Below are 9,890 nucleotides of genomic sequence, written 5' to 3' on the forward strand. Positions count from 1 at the left end.
GAAAGCTCTCCGGCAGCACAAGCTGGCGCTCCTCCTCAGCCTGCACACCGGTGCTCCCCTTTTCGGGAGCTCTCACGCTTTGGGGAGATGTTTCTCCAAGCTCACAGCTCATGCCCAGCACTGCCAGACTCAGTCTTGCAACAGAACAGGAACATCCTCCTGCTCTGCTTTGTTAAAAAAGGAAATTTGGTGCATTTTTATCCTGAACTGTTTCTCTATAACTATCTTTAACCAGGTTTTGCCCTAAAATAGCTTCCTTTTCCTCTGACATAGGTTTTCCTCTATTTGGTGTGATTCTGCTAGCAAGCCTACCCAGAGAGCAGCTTGCCTGGCTTGTTTGCTCGTGTTTGCAGATTTTATTGCTGTTTTAAAAGAAACAAGTGTTTACATGTTTCCTTAAAAGCAAAGGACACCCAGGCACAGGGACAGACGATGCACACAGCCCCAATAAATCTGACAGCTCCAGCAGAATTTGCTGTCCTCCTCCATCCCAACCTCCTCCCAGAGTCTCCTCTGCTGCAACACCCTCCCCAAGGAGCGCGGGAAGCGAGGACGCACACCGTGGTGAGGGCAAAAGGTGACAATGCCTGGGGTTCAGGAGGAGGGAGAGGAGGCAAGAGGCTCGGTGCAGCCCTGTGTTTTGGGGTGCACCAAAAAAGCCACGTGCTTTTGCACCACCACCAAACCTGTCACCTTTGCCACCCTGCCTGGGCTTGTCAGCGAGCGTCACCCAGCCAGCTGGGTGTTTGTCAGGTGTCTGGGTTGGAGCGTAACCTGGGCCATGGAAAGTCCAAGTCCGAGGAGCTGCTGCTTGTGCAAGAGGGAGGATTAACCCCAAGCTGCCAGGCACTTGCGCCCAGATCCTCCCCTCCTCACACAGGGTCACTGCAAGAGATGCTCAGTTCCCCACCATGAAGCGGCGGCACTTTTAACGGCACATCAAATATAATTCTTTTTGACATCTGTCTTAGTGTGCAAAGCGGCGCTGCGTTATCTCAGATGAGAAAAGTTTCCTGAGGAAGGGAAGGGGAGCTCGCCCCTCCTCTCAACCTCCGACCGCTCCGGGAAGAGTTACTCCAAACCACGTCCCACTTCAAAGGACGTCCAAGATTTACAAGCGGTTTTATGAATAACCGAATGCACTCAGCTTACTCTGTCCTCCCCCAAAATTCAGCCGTTCCCGAGTAGAAGATTAACAGCTACTTCAGAGCCATAAAGAATTGAGCAGGAAGAGTGGGATAGGATGCAAAACGGATAGAGGCGTGCCAGGGAGAGCACCTCACGCCAGGGCTGCCTGTCCCACAGCACACGGGGACTTCGTTGCGGTTGCCACCTCCCCTTTGGAGCTGGATCAAAGAGGCCGTGTCGGCTGACCGAGCAGAGCTGCTCCCCGGCTTCCATCTCATCTCACCCTACCCAAGGAATACACCAGACTTTGCAGCGTATGGGCATCACCAGGGGAGGCTCCAGAGCCCGCTCTGTCTGATAATGTCTTTTTTCCACAGTGTAACATGTTTTCTGATGAGCCCAAGTGACCCTGCCAAGCAGCTCTGCTCCCAAATCTCCTGTACACCCATACATGTCTTTCTCATCCAAAAGAAGACCAAAAGAGCTGGGGGGGGCAGACACGGCGGTTTGCCTCAAATCCCAGAGCAAAGCTGCAGCAAAGCCCCTCCACCTCACCGCAGGAATTAACCACCAGACCACGTTTCCTCCCGCGTCACCTTAAAACCTCACTCTCTGACATCCCAAGGCGCCGGGGTTTGAGAACTGCCCTTCCAAGGGCTCAGGGAGTCGATGCAGCATCGTCAGTGCCGCCACCACATAGAAAACGGTGCCGAATCTCCACCAGCCTCCCCAAGGGTCGGCACATGCCGGTTTCAAGGCAGCGCTTGGCCGGTGGCCAGGTGCGGGGAGGGCAGCGCCGAAGGTGGAAGGCTGCTTCTCATTTCCTTTGGGGTTTCGTTTCACCTTCCCTTTCCTTCCCCCTCCAGTCCAGGGAGGGGAGTGGGAAGGCGAAAGAGGAGCGCTTGCAAGCAGGGGAAGGAAAACCCTCCCAAAAGCCGGTTTTCAGAGCCACATCTGCTTCCAGCAGACCTTCCAATGCCGGATCCCATTTCGGCGCTCAGCCCATAGCCAAAGGTGACATGCCAACACCGAAAAATCCTTCCCCCGCCGTGCCCCAAAACACAAAGCAAAGAAGAGGAGCAAGAGCTGGGAGGGCGTCAGCGGTGCAGGCGGAGCCGGGAGGCCACGCTGCCGCCGCGAGCCCTCCCAGCTGTTAGCAATCACGCGCCGCAGGGGTCAGAGCCGGCACAGATCCCAAATTATTTCTTGCTTCAATGCCGGGCGTGTATTTTGGACAGTGTTTTTCCAGCTCTCGCTGGGGAAAAATGTCAGCCCTTGCGCCTACCGGCGTTGCCACTGCTGCCGGCAGAGCAAAGCCTGGCTGGAGATTTGGGAAAGTAGGCGCCTCGTTTAGCAAATGAGGAACGCTTCGTTTAGCAAGTGGAGAAGGTCGGGGGGCCACGGCAAAGTGGGGCGCATGCCCCAGTGCTCACCCCAGCTGCTGTTTGTCTGGGGTTTGCCGGGAGACAGGCAGCTCCTACGCCCATGGTGCTGTGCAAACCAGGACCACCGGCACACATCCCCTCCCCAGAGAATGTGCAATTACCGCACACCCCATTTTTTCCCACTTTTTTTTTTTTTAAAGGAATAAATGATGGTAGGTTCCCTCAAATCCAGTCTAACTGCTGCCACAGACCACCATGCCACGGATCAGCAACCCAGACCACTAATTCCACCCTATAAGAGCCCCTAAACGCTGTAATAACCGATAGTAAGCCCCAGTTTTTCATCTTGTCTCCCAGCCTGCGGTTTCCAAAATGCCCCTTCTCATCTCAAAACATCCTGAAGTCCTTTACAAACTGCACTCCAGCCCCGTGCCCATTGGCACATGTGACTGGGAAACAAGATATCTGCACGGAGTGGTTTGCAAAGTTTGGGCCTTTATTAAAAAAAAAAAAAAAAAAAGCAACAAGGTTCTACTGACCCCGAGATGGAGCCAAAAACCCACCCGCGACCTAACCCTCACAGGCTATAATACAAAACAGGCGCCTTCCCGAAGGGTTTCCTCCTAATCCCGCCTCGGTGCTCGTCGCTCGGGGTCCACCCACAGACGTGCCTCCGCGGGTCCGCACCGTATCCCCGCCAGCAGCGTCGGGAAGGGCTCCCCAATCCTCACCCCACCATTTCACATTTGCCACTGCTGGGCAATTCTGGAGGGAAGCGCTTTTGGGAGAACACCCGCCTGCCTAAAAACCACCTTTTCCGGCGCAGGCAGGAATGCCGGCGGCAGGCAGAGCGACTTCCCCGGGCATCGGCGGGCCAGTGCGTGCCGGCGGCGAGGGCAGCCAGGAAGGAAAGGGCGGGAGTTTGCTGCTTTCTGGGAGCGGTGCCGGCGGAGCGTGACTTGAAGCCGTCGCACGGGCACCGAGAGACGGCGTGCAGCAGGAGACAGGGCAGGCATGGCACGCATGTGTGCACGTACATGCGTGTGCATGTGTGCGTGCATACATGCATGTGCGGGGGCCCGCGGCCGTGCGGGACACGTGGGGAAGATGGCAGGGCCGGAGGCAGGGGAGGAGGAGGCGTGTGCCCGGGCCTGCCGCGGAGGGCGGCACCGGGGAGGGCACGTGTGCGCGGGGCGGGGGACATGCACGGGGAGGGACACACACACACACACGCACCGGGGGCAAGCCGGGGGGCGGGGCATGTACTGGGGGGGGGGGGGCATGTACCGGGCACAGGCCCCGGTTGGGCGGGACATCCACGGGAAGGCGGGGGGGAGACTTGGAACGGGGGATGGTGGAGGGGGCATGCATGCACCGGGCAGGCCGGGGGCGTGGCACCGGGTAGGGGGAATGCACCGGGGGGGTGCGTGCACCGGGCAAGGGGGGGCGTGTACATGCACCGGGCGGTGTGTGTGTGTGTGTGAGACGACAGAGGGGCACGGACACAGACACCGAGCAGGGCTGTGCATGTACCGGGCAGGCCCCCCGGGCGGGGGAGCCTGCAGCGGGCAGGACCCGGGGGAGGGGGTGCGCGCACCGGAGGACCCGGAGGGAAGCGGAGGCGGGGTAGGGGGCAGAGAGGAGGGGGTCGCACGGCGGGGGAGCGGGCCCGGCGCGGCTCGGCGCTTACCTCCGGCGCGGCTCCCGCCTTCCCCGCCCTCCTCCTCCTCCTCCTCCCCCGCCGCAGCTTGTTTTGAAATCCCCGTCCCCGCCGCGGCCGGCTCACGTACGCGGCGGCCCCGGGCTGGAGCCCCGCCGGGCGGGGCGGGGAGGAGCCGGGGCCGGGGGAGGCGCGGCCCGGCCGGGCGGGAACCACCGCTCCCGCGCGCGCTTTTTTTTTTTTTTTAATCGTTATTATTATTTTTTTGTTGTTTTTTTCCTTTTCTCCCCCCTTTTCCTCCCCCCCGACGATACTGGGCAGGGAGGGGGGAAGGAAAGGAGGCCGGGCGGCGGGAGGGGGGGGGGAGATCCCCGGCGCCGCCACCACCCCGCTACTCACAGCGTCCGTAGAGCCCCGCTCCGCGCCTCGCCGCCGGCCGGGTTAAAGCTCCCGGGGCCGGGCTGGTGTAAACAACCTCCCCACATGCTCAGCCCCTTCCTGCGTATTGGCTCCGCGGCTCCCTTTAAATGCACGCCCCCGCCGCCGAGCCCCGGCCCCGCCGCTCCCGCCGCCCCGGCCCGGCCCGGGGGATGCCGGCTCTCCCCGCCCGCCGCGGGGGTGGGGGGTGGGGGGGGGGGGCATCCCTCCGGCTCTCTCCTCCGAGCCTCTCGGTTTGCCTTTAACCCTACCGATAATTTCTCAGTTTAAAAATAAATAAATAAATAAATAAATACAAAATTTAAAAAAAAAAAATGTGATGTGCATTTTTACCACCAACTAACATCTACAAGGCAGCCGGGGTTTTGCTACCCGAGGTAAATTGTTGGGGTTGGAAGGGGCTATCGTCCACTCGGTGTATACAAAACCCGCCTTGTCTGTGTGAGGACTCGAGTATTTCTCAACAACGTACATATATAGATAGGCGTATTTTTTTTTGTTTGTTTTTATCCAGTAAAAATAAGGTACCTTCTCCAAAGCACCCAAACAGGAGCCAAAATCTTCTATTTCCAGCAACTCTCCTAAATTGCCGCCTCAGACTTGGATTTCTGAGTCACCTCCGTACCTGTTGGCACGAAAAGCGAGTTATTAGGTATGCAGATGAGGGCAGGTGCCTACGAAACCCCTCGCTCCCCCATCTCACGCACCTCAGGGTCAGGAGGCAGCTCTGCTCCCTGCAGACGTGCTGCTGCTACACGCCAGCGGAGACATTGCGAAGCAGCCGGGACCGGGGCCAGGAAGGCACCACACACCCCACCAGCCTTGGCAGAGGCCTCCAGGGTCGCCACTGCTCCGGGCATGGGTGTCAGGAGGTGCTGGCTAGGGGAGAGGAGTGGGGCTGGCCACAGGCAGGACCCCCATGGACAGTGGGGGCCGGCTGCTCTGGGGGAAGGAGCTGGTGAGTGGCTCCTCAGCCCTGTTCCTCAGATGGAGGCGACGCCAACCACGTTCCCCTGGCCTTGCAAGCAGCCATGGCTGCCCCTCATCGCCCCATGGGCACCCCTCACCTCTCATGGCTGCCTCTCATCTCCCCATGGCCACCCCTCGGCCCTTGTGGCTGCCCCTCATCTCCATCCAAGGTGGCCTCTCACACTACATGGCTGATGGCCCTCACTCCTCATCTCCTGCCATGGTGGCTCCTTGCACCCCATGGCCATCACATCTCAACCCTCACGGCCACCCCTCATCGCCATCCAAGGTGGCCTCTCACACTGCATGGCTGCTGCCCTTCACCTTTCATGGCCATCCCTCATCTCCTGCCATGGCGGCCCCTTACACCCCATGGCCATCACATCTCAACCTTCATGGCCACCCCTCATCTCTCCATGGCCACCCTTTGTCGCTCCTCATGGCAGCTGCCCCATACAGCCACCCCTCTTCTACCCCCACAGTGGCTCGTTATACCCCATAGCCATTGCGCCTCACCCCTCGTGGCTGCCATTCGTTTCCCCTCATGATCTCCACTCATGGTCACCCCTCACATCCCATGGCCGCCCCTTATCATCTCCTCTGGTGGTCACCCCTCACATCCCATGGCTGCCCCTCATCATCTTCAATCATGGTCACCCCTCACATCCTATGGCTGCCCCTCATGACTGCCCCTTCGTGATGACCCCTCATGGCCACCTCTCACTCCCCACAGCCACTGTCATATCCCCTCACCACCTCCCCTCATGGCCGTCCCTCATGATCTCCACCCACGGCTGCCCCCCACTCCCCACGGGCCACCCCTCATCTTCCCTTCACGATGTCCCCTCATGACTGCTCCTCACATCCCACGGCGGCCCCCCATCTCCCCCCATGGCCGCCCCTCCCTCCCCATGGCCGCCCCTCCCTCTCCCTCTCCGTCTCCCCCCCGCCCACTGCCGTCCCTGACGCACCCCCCTCCCCTGCCGCCCCCCGGCGCTGGCGGGAACGGCGCGTGCCCTCTCCGCCCCCCCGCCCGCCCTGACTACGTGCAGTTCCCCACGTGGCGGCCGCGCGCGCCCCCCGGCCAGGGAACAGCCCGCCCGGCACGTTCGCGCCCCCGTCCGCGAGCCGGGGGAAGACGGGAGGGGCCGGGGGAGGGGGGGGGGAGGCGCCGCCAATCGGCGGGCGGCAGGCCAGCCGGAAGGGACCAATGACGGGAGGCGGCACCGCCCGGCGGCCAATAGCGAGACGGGCCGCGGGGGTGGCCCCGCCCCCCTCGGCGCCTCTAGCGGCGCTGCGGCCGAGCGCGGCGCCAGCTCGGAGCGGCCGCGGCGGGCGGGCCGGCGGGAGGGCAGCGGCTCCCGCCTTCCTTCGGCCGGCGGCCCCGGCGCCCGCCCTTCGTCCCCCGTCCAGTGGGAGGGGTGCGAAAGAGCTGGCCCTTTTCCCAGCAGCCGGAGGGGGTTGTGGCTCGGCCGGTCAGCCAGGCACAGCGCCTCAGCGCGGGGCGGGGGGGTGTGTAGGCCTCACTTGTGCCTTGTCCAGCGCCGGGGAGTGTCTCCTGTGAGGGAAACACCGCTTGGAGCCGCGTCCGTGAGGAGCCGCGAGGGGCCGGCGTGCCTCTCCCGCCTTCCCCTCCGCGTTGGAGGGGTGTGAGCTCCCTCTGAGGGCGGGGGCAGCGCTGCCCTCCCTCACGGCCTGGCCACAGCCCGGGGGTGGCACCGGCCGCTCCTCAGGGAGGGACGGAGGGGGGTAGAGGTGGCGGCTCAACCTCAGGTTGGCGTGTGGGGCCCGCGTTCGTTCTATTTTAATAAAAGAGGGAAAAGTTTGGTTAAATGTTTAGGGGAAAATGATCTTGTGTTTTCACTTCGTTGTTTTCAGTGGATGCGGCCAGAGGGGTGGTGAGCCACAGGCACTCCTCTGCGTGGCAAGTAAACCTCTGTCCTGTCTGGGCTGGATACCCAGCCCCGGCAGGCAGTGTGGCCACAGCATCGCACACAGGCGCTCCCAGAGACATTTCAGCCCTGTGCTCTGAAAAATAATTTACAGCCCATCAAAAAAAAGATGCTATAAATGTATAAGAGTGAATAAGTAATTGCACCGATCAGCTGTCTACCCTAAATCTTGCAAAATCCTTCCAAGACCATGCACAACTCTCCCCTTAGGACATTATTTGATCTTTCTTTCCTAGCTTTACTGGTTGTCATTGCTACTATCCTACAGGTTGCCCAGAGAGGTGGGGGATGCCCCATCCCTGGAAACATTCCGGGCCAGGTTGGACGGGGCTCTGAGTATCAACCTGGTCTAGTTATGCTCATGGCTGGGGGTAGGACCAGATGGTCTTTAAAGGTCCCTTCCCACTTGAAGTATTCTGTGCTTCTGTCGTTCTGCCTTTACTGTTAGAGTTTGGGGATGATGCCAGGTTGAATCTTAGCTGAAAGTAAGCTAAATGGGTAAATCTGAGGAGAGTAAGTACTAATGGCATTTGTATGTAGTCCAGATTTAGAGACTTGGTATAGGTGTATTGTTACACAGAGCGTTTTAACGACACGGTGAAAGCAGTATGTGTGTGCCATCCACTGCTTAAATATCCCAGATACTTACCCGGTCCTGGGCAGCTAATTGCTTTGCATACCAATAAAATGTAACGTGATCGATACTGCTGCAGAAAGCTCATCGATGTGTTTGTGGACCCCCCAGACGAGGAGGTCCGTGGCATTTGGAGTCGACGCCCTGTGGCGTCTCTGTTAAGAGCGTGGTAGCGCCGATGGTGAAGCGCGTGTGTTGCGGGAGCGGCCTTTGAAATCCTTCACTCAGATGGTTTCACGTAGGGTAGAAAGCTTTTCTGTGGTTAATAGTCCACTTTTAATCTGGAGAGCGTCTGCCTATCATGTTTAATAGCACTAATGCACCTCTAATCCATTAATTTCTTTAGTCCCTTTTTTGAACCCTTTTAATTCGCTTGGTCTCCTCCACATCCTGCCCTTCAGCTTCACCGGGGCTGATGCGTTACCTGAAAAACTCCCTTGCTTTTGTTTGCCTGGGGATTTCTTCGGTGTCTCCAGCTTTTGTCTTAGCTGTTTACTGCCTAATTATTCCGTCGTTGTCCCTGCAGTGTTTGTGACTCAGGAGCTCTACCGCGTTCTCCCTCCCTGCCCCACCAGTCACGTCCTTCACAGACTTTTTGTCTTCCCTTAACGCCGAAGCTGACCTTCTCCCTCTGATTAACCACGATAACCCTTTGCTGTAACCTTAGTAGTTTTACGTTTGCTTTTGGAGATGGGGTGGCCGGATTGGCATCAGTCATCAAAATGTGGTATTTTATACACCAGCATAATGATGTTTACTGTTTTGGTTTCTATTTCTCTTCTAACAGCTGCCAAGGTTTGACTTGACTACTGCTGAGCGTTGAGCTGATCTTCTCAGACAACTATCAACAATCACCCCCAAATTTCATTATTCCTGCAAGGTAATAGCTGATTTAGAGCCCGTGACTGTACATGTGTGATTAGTGTAATTTTTCCAAGAGGCGTTTCTTACTGATATCAAATCACACCTGCCGTTGTATGTCCTCATGGCGCTGTGCCGTGGGATCTTTCCCTGATTTCAGGCACGGCTGTTTGGGATAATTTTGCCCGTAAAGGTTGTCACCTCACTACTCACTCCCTGGTCACATTTTGTAATGACGTGTTGGACAACAGATCGCCCGGCCCAGATCCGTGAGGGATTCCATCTGTTGCCCTCTTGCCTTGGGGAATGGACATGAAACTGTTTATTCCTACCCTTGGTTTCTCAAATTTTTTAAACCGCTTATCTACAACAGAGGTTTCCTTTCCTATCCCACGAAACCTTGAATTTGACAGGGAATCTTGGTGAATCTCTATGAACCTGTAAGTGAAAAATCCTGATTAAAAATATTTAGTGATGGTTTAGCCTGTTTTATGTAAGTAGAACTAAGATATGCTTATTTCTGGTGTTTTTTGTGTTTTTTTTTTTACTCTTTGTGTTTGTATGTTCCCGATATTGCTATGTATGCAATGTGAGCAACACGCCCAGTTTGTTAATTAATTGTGCAACATTTTAAAACAGAAGGGGGAAAAAACACAATGGGAAAAAAAATGCCATACATTAAAAAAAAAAAACAACAAACCAACAAACCCTGAGTCCACAGGATGACCATTACTCACCACTTTAATTTCAATTAATATTAAATGTTAGTTTGAGTCCAACACCATCGAGCAGTTGAATAAGTTTGGCTTGGTTTTACCCACCCACTGCTCTGCCCGACATTCCACTTTGGCCTCTGTCCCTCG

The sequence above is a fragment of the Numenius arquata genome, chromosome 9 (assembly GCF_964106895.1).
Source record: "Numenius arquata chromosome 9, bNumArq3.hap1.1, whole genome shotgun sequence".
In the NCBI taxonomy this organism is placed as follows: domain Eukaryota; kingdom Metazoa; phylum Chordata; class Aves; order Charadriiformes; family Scolopacidae; genus Numenius; species Numenius arquata.